This window comes from Manis pentadactyla, chromosome 15, assembly GCF_030020395.1.
Source record: "Manis pentadactyla isolate mManPen7 chromosome 15, mManPen7.hap1, whole genome shotgun sequence".
NCBI lineage: Eukaryota > Metazoa > Chordata > Mammalia > Pholidota > Manidae > Manis > Manis pentadactyla.
This window is the reverse complement of record NC_080033.1, coordinates 17250698-17256705: the sequence shown is the minus strand read 5'-3', so window position 1 is coordinate 17256705 and position 6008 is coordinate 17250698.

The window sequence follows — 6008 nt, the reverse complement described above, 5'->3', positions numbered from 1 at the left end:
CCTTTGAGAAACGGGCAGTCAACCAGTGGCAGGGGGGCAACTGGGAACGCGATGAAAAAATGTTTCAAAATGACGCACGCACGTCACTGTTGACTTGGCGGTTTTCCTCTTAGGAATTTACCTTTCAGGCACGGACTCATGTGGCTGACACGAGGTCTGCCCAAGTGATCCTGATCCCAGTAGTGTTTGTAATGGCAACAAGCTAGGAATAGCCTAAATGTTTATCAGGAGGGGGCTGATTACGTTATTTATGGTACATTCAGACAGCGTGGTGCTCGGTGGGCACTTAAAAAACAAGGCACATTTATGTGTGTTAACCTGGAGGGTTCGTGAAGATGATATTGTTAAGTGAAAAAAGACGCAGAGCAGTGTGAAAACCAAAATCTCTGCGCAAATGCTTGTCTATGCCTAGAAAACTTCCGGAAATACCCACCGGGCAGTAAATACCGTTGCTCCTGGAAAGGGCATTGGGTAGCCATGGGCTGGAGGCAGGAGGGGGCTTTCCTGTACTTTCTGATACATCTTCCATCCTTCCTATGTGATTCTGGACAAGTCATATGGCTTTTCTGGGCCTCACTTTCCCCATTTGGAAAGGGAGGGTCATTGAATGAGAAACAGGGGTTCTCACTGTGGGGCTGGCCCACTGGACAGGCCATTGCAAGAGGCTTTGCCACCCCCACCCTCATGGGCGGGGCCTTCACAGGGGCTCCCCCCGGCTTCCTGCTGCAGCCTGCGGTAAAGGGCCAGGAGCATCTGCAGCCACGTCAGCAGCTGGATGCGTGCGGGATTTTCCTGACTCCCTGGCAGTCTGTGGTAAGAGGGAAGATGATGCCATCCTTTCCCGTGTCTCTTCATTCCCTCCACACCCTTGTGCCCAGGTCCAGCTGTGAGTTTCCCCTTCAGACTCTGGAGAACCACCATCATTCCCTCTCCTGGGATCGTGAGAGGGGCTCTCTGGGCTGCTGCTCGCTCAGCCTGATGTGCTGCCTGGGGGAGCCCTCCCGGGTTCCGCGCGCACAGAGACCTGTCCGCCGGCTCCAGAGCCCGCCCCTTCCCCAGCGTGTGACTTTGGGCATGCCATCTGTCTGTGTCTCAGTTTCCTCCTCTCCAGAATGAAAGCAATACCTACGTCACAAAGCTATTGTGAACACGTACGAATTAGCTGATATGTCTCCGTCTGCACTGTCCAGCAGGGCAGCCACCTGCCATCCGTGACTGTTGAGCGCCTGGAAGATGGCTGGTCTGAACGGAGGTGTGCGCAAGTGGGAAATGCACCCGGGTTTTAAAGACTTAGTGTGAAAAATAAAAGAAGGTAAAGTACTTCATTAGTAATTTTGTATTGCTCACATTCTAAAATGATATTTTGGATATGTTGGGTTAAAGAATGATTAAACCCACATGTTTCTTTCTGCTTTTTTAAATGAGTCTACTAGGAAATTTAGATTTGCATATGTGTCTCGCATTGTATTTCTATTGGATGGTGCTGACTTAGAAAAGTGCTGAGCAACCAAATTGTAGCTGCAAGCATCCTAGAGCCCATTTTTGTTTTAACAGTCACTGGATCCCCCCCCCCCCAGCTTTACTGAGGTGTAATTGATGAATAAATATATACCTAAGGTGTACAAAATGATGATTGGATATAGTATACATAGTGAAATGATGACAACACTCAAGCTAATTAACTTATCTGTCACTTCACATAGTGAGAACCCTTAGGATTTTTTTTTTAATTTTATTTTGGTATCATTAATCTACAATTACATGAAGGACATTATGTTTACTAGGCTTCCCCCTTCACCAAGTCCCCCCAACATCCCCGTTCACAGTCACTGTCCATCAGCATAGTAAGATGCTGTAACATCACTACTTGTCTTCTCTGTGTTGCACAGCCCTCCCCGTGCCCCCCCCACTATACATGTTAATCGTAATGCCCCCTTTCTTTTTTCCCCCCCTTATCCCTCCCTTCCCACCGTCCTCCCCAGTCCCTTTCCCTTTGGTAACTGTTAGTCCATTCTTGGGTTCTGTGCTTCTGCTGCTGTTTTGTTCCTTCAGTTTTCCTTTGTTCTTATACTCGACATATGAGTGAAATCATTTGGTACTTGTCTTTCTCTGCCTGGCTTATTTCACTGAGCATAATACCCTCTAGGTCCATCCATGTTGAGAACCCTTAGGATTTACTCTTAGCAACTTTCAAGTATACAATAGAATATTCTTGACTACCAATACCAAGCTGTCCATTACAGCCCCAGAATTTACCCATCTTATAACTGGAAATGTACACCTTCTGAACAACATCTTGCATTTCACCTGAATGTTACTTTGATTGTCTTATGTGGTTGGTTTTTAAGAAGAAGAAATTAGGATAAATGACCAGCAGATACAGAATTCTGTGATTCTCGAATGCTTCTTAACTGTGCATTTCTTCCATTTCTACTGCCTGAGTGCAGCTTCTTTTTCCCTGGCCTGCGCCCTGTAGCTCTGGCTGCTTCCTTTCTTATTTCCCAGAGGCCACTTCTCCTCCTCTGCTGCTGGGCATTTGGGAGGATCACCCTTTCCCTGCCTTAAGAAATGCATGGCCATGTGACCAGCTGTGGCCAATGAAATAAGAGCAGAAGTGATACATGGTACTTCCAGGGGGAAGCGTTTGAACTGACGTGTGTGATTTCTCCTGTTCTCTGCTCTTGTTGGCATGACCACCAGCTTTCCAGATGGCAGAGGTTTAGTCAGCCAGGATCAGAGAGTGAGTGCGATGTGGAACAGAGTCCTTGTAGAGCATAACAAATGTGGCAGGAGCAAGAAGTAAGCCTTGTTTGTTCTGAGCCCCTGAATTCTGGAGTTGTTCCTGCAGGTACCTGAGCCCATCCTGACTGATGCGTTTCTCCACCGCCTTCACTTGCTCTGCGGTTGGAATCGTTTGCAGATCTGCTTAAGTCCTCCCACGGTATATAATCCTCTCATGGCTCCCCAGCACGGTCAGGATAAGGTCCAAATACTTTACTGTGGCTTATGGGCCATCCCGCCCTGGCCCCGCGCCGACTGCTTCATGCTTATCTTCAGCCTCTCCCACTCATTATCCTCCCTCCTGTTCCAGTTGAGCTGAACTTCCAGTTCACTGTAAGCATCCTGCTCCTCTGCTCACTTCTTGGCCTTTCTGTGTGCTGTTCCTTCTGCCCAGAATGATTTTCCCTTGCCCTGCTCTCTCTCTCTCTCTCTCTCTCTATGTGGCTAACACCTACTCCTTCAAGACTCCGTTCAGATGTCCTCTCCAGCAGGAAGCCCTCTCTGACCTCCAGTCTGGGTCAGGTGCCTCCTTTGGGGCTCCCACAACCCCTGGGCTTCCCCTGTAATTGTTCTGGTCACTCTAGAGCGTCTCTTTCTGAGAAACAAGTCTGTCTCTGCCACTGGACTTTGAGTCCCCTGAGAGCAGGGCTGGGCCGAGTTGTCCTGCACTGACTGCCCAGCTTAGGGCCAGGCATGAGGATTTCAGTAAATGCTTGTTGAATGAATAATAAATGAGTTCAGATGTTAAACACATCTCTTTATTGCAGGATTTCTGAGAAATGGGGGTGCCATCTCTGCCTCTCTCCTCTTTATTTTTCTGCTGACTAGTGTTCTCCAGAGCTGAGACTTGATAGTTGGCATAATTCATTCCTGAATGTTGCAGGGAAATGGCTGTGGTTTCTGTAGAAAGTCCCAGAGAAATCCTTTTTTTCTTGGCACCTCTAACCAATTCAATCCAAATTTCTTTGCTGACTCAACACCTTCACCAACTTTTGTTTCTTACATTTTCCCAAACATGTGTAATGAAAAATTTCAAACATTTGAAATTCACTTTTATAGTGAAAACTAAACTCAGGTACCTATCACCTAGTTTCTTCAATTAACATTTTACTCAACTTGTTTTATCACTTACCCAGCCATCTTTCTATTCCTCTGTCTATCACTTCCTCTAATTTTTCTGATGCATTTCAAAGTAAGTTGACATCTCCAGTACAATCTCCCATTAGCACCATCCCGTGTGTAAAATCAACAGAGCCCAATATTTATTTACATTTTATTCTTACTTTGTTTTCACTGAGGTAAAGTTTGTGTGCACTGAAATGCACACATCTTAAAGGCACTGTTAAAGGAGACATGACAGATCTGTCCACCTGTGCCAGACAAATCCCTGTCACCAATCAGAGCATCCCCAATTACTCCAAGCATTTTATTGGAAACAATCTATTTAATCCACCTGATGACTCTTTGCAGAAACAGAGGACTGTAGAGGTGATGTCACTAGTTAAGTTTCAGAATGAGTAATTGGCTGGCACAGCATCTGAACCCAGTCTTAACTGTTAAAGGTAAAAACAAACGGGCACCACTGTGGGGGTTTTGAGGCAAGAAGTCAGGTTGGTGTTTGAAGGCGCCCCCTGGTGGCCTAGAGGAGCATAGTCAGCTCTTGGTTTTTGGCCAACGAGGCTACAACGTTCAACTAAACCCTGCACAGAGGCACCAACACGTGGACTCTGTCTGGGTTCTCCAGGGTCTCCTTGGGGGAGATGATGTTGGAGCAGGTCCTCAAACCACAAGCAGCAGAGGTTTGAAAGAGCCCGCCCTGTTCTGGGAAGAAGGATGCAGCTTTGTGTGGGAGGGAATAGAGAGAGGGGGCTGGCGAGATAGGTCCAAGCCCATTTGGGAAAGAACCTTGGCCTTGGGACTTTGTCCTGTGACCCAGTTAGGAGCCTGTGAACCAGCAAATTCCAAAGACAGAATTGGAGGGTGAGGCATAGGGTTTTTTATTCTGCCAGTACAGACTTAAAAAAAAGAGGCATTATTAGGCATGCTGAAGGCTTTTATTGAGCACCTATTGTGTACTAGGGAATGGTCTCGGGCAGGGTCTGGGTGTCTTTTGTCCAGAGTCACAGAAAGCCCTTCGTGGAAGGAATGGATGAAATTACAGATAATTGCAGGACAAGGTCAGGGCCAGAATGAACCGCTGGGAATGCGTTGAGGTGAGGGGCTTACAGATGAGTTTGGAGATAGAAGGAAATAAGCTTGAAAGCCTTTGCTCTTTATATTTTTTAAAAAATAGCTCATATGATTTTTATGGTCATTTCTTATATTCTGGGGATTTCGGATGGGGAAACATCCAATTCTGGAAAAACCATTATGCAAATGTTTTCTGTCGTATTGGGACACAGCCTTTCGTGCCTCCTCCAGTCCCCTAGGCTACCTCCTTCCCAGCGAGCTGGACAGGAGAGATGACGCGGCACGCCCAGGGCTGGGGAGTTACAAAGTCACGATTTGAATCCTGAGCAGGCTGGTTCAAGCTCTTACCATTTTCCCCTATTGTTTAAATGACCATTTTCTTGAATTGCATGTTTCTTTTAAGCCCGTGCTTTTCCTTTTGGCATTATCTTTGGCTTTGCTCGCTCATATGTCTGGGGATCAACTGTTAGCCTACCCGGCTGGGTCTTGGCTGGGAGGCTTGGTTTTGCACTACGTGTCTGTCGCCTTCCAGTAGGCTAGCCCAGGCTGCTTCTTATGCTGGTGCAAAAGTACAAATGGCAATGTGCAAGGCCCCACAACCGAGACCTAGGCTGGAAACGGGCACCTCATTCTGTCTGTGAAAGCTAGTCACATGGCCAAGCCAGAGTCGTATAACTACGCAGTTACGTGCTGAAGAAGCGGGGCCGGCATCACAGTCTGCATAGTTCCATCAGCTAAGTTTTGGACTCTGCTCGGGGGCAGGAGAGATCAGAGGCCGTTTGGAGGAGGAGGACCCCTGGAAGCTCAAGGGTGGGGCATCTTTGAAGACAGCTCTCAGGCTCAGGGTGGCCAGGGCTGGTGCTGGGGAAGGCAGCAAAGTGGCAGAGGGCGGCTGAGCAGAGGAGCCGCTGTGTGTGCGTTTCTGGCTCGGGTGTGGTTGTCCAGAGGCAGCCGGCAGGAAGCTGTGGAAGCGGCCACATGTGCTGGTTGTTGAGTGCAATGCCGTGACATTATTTAGTTCAGGTCACTGTGTTATC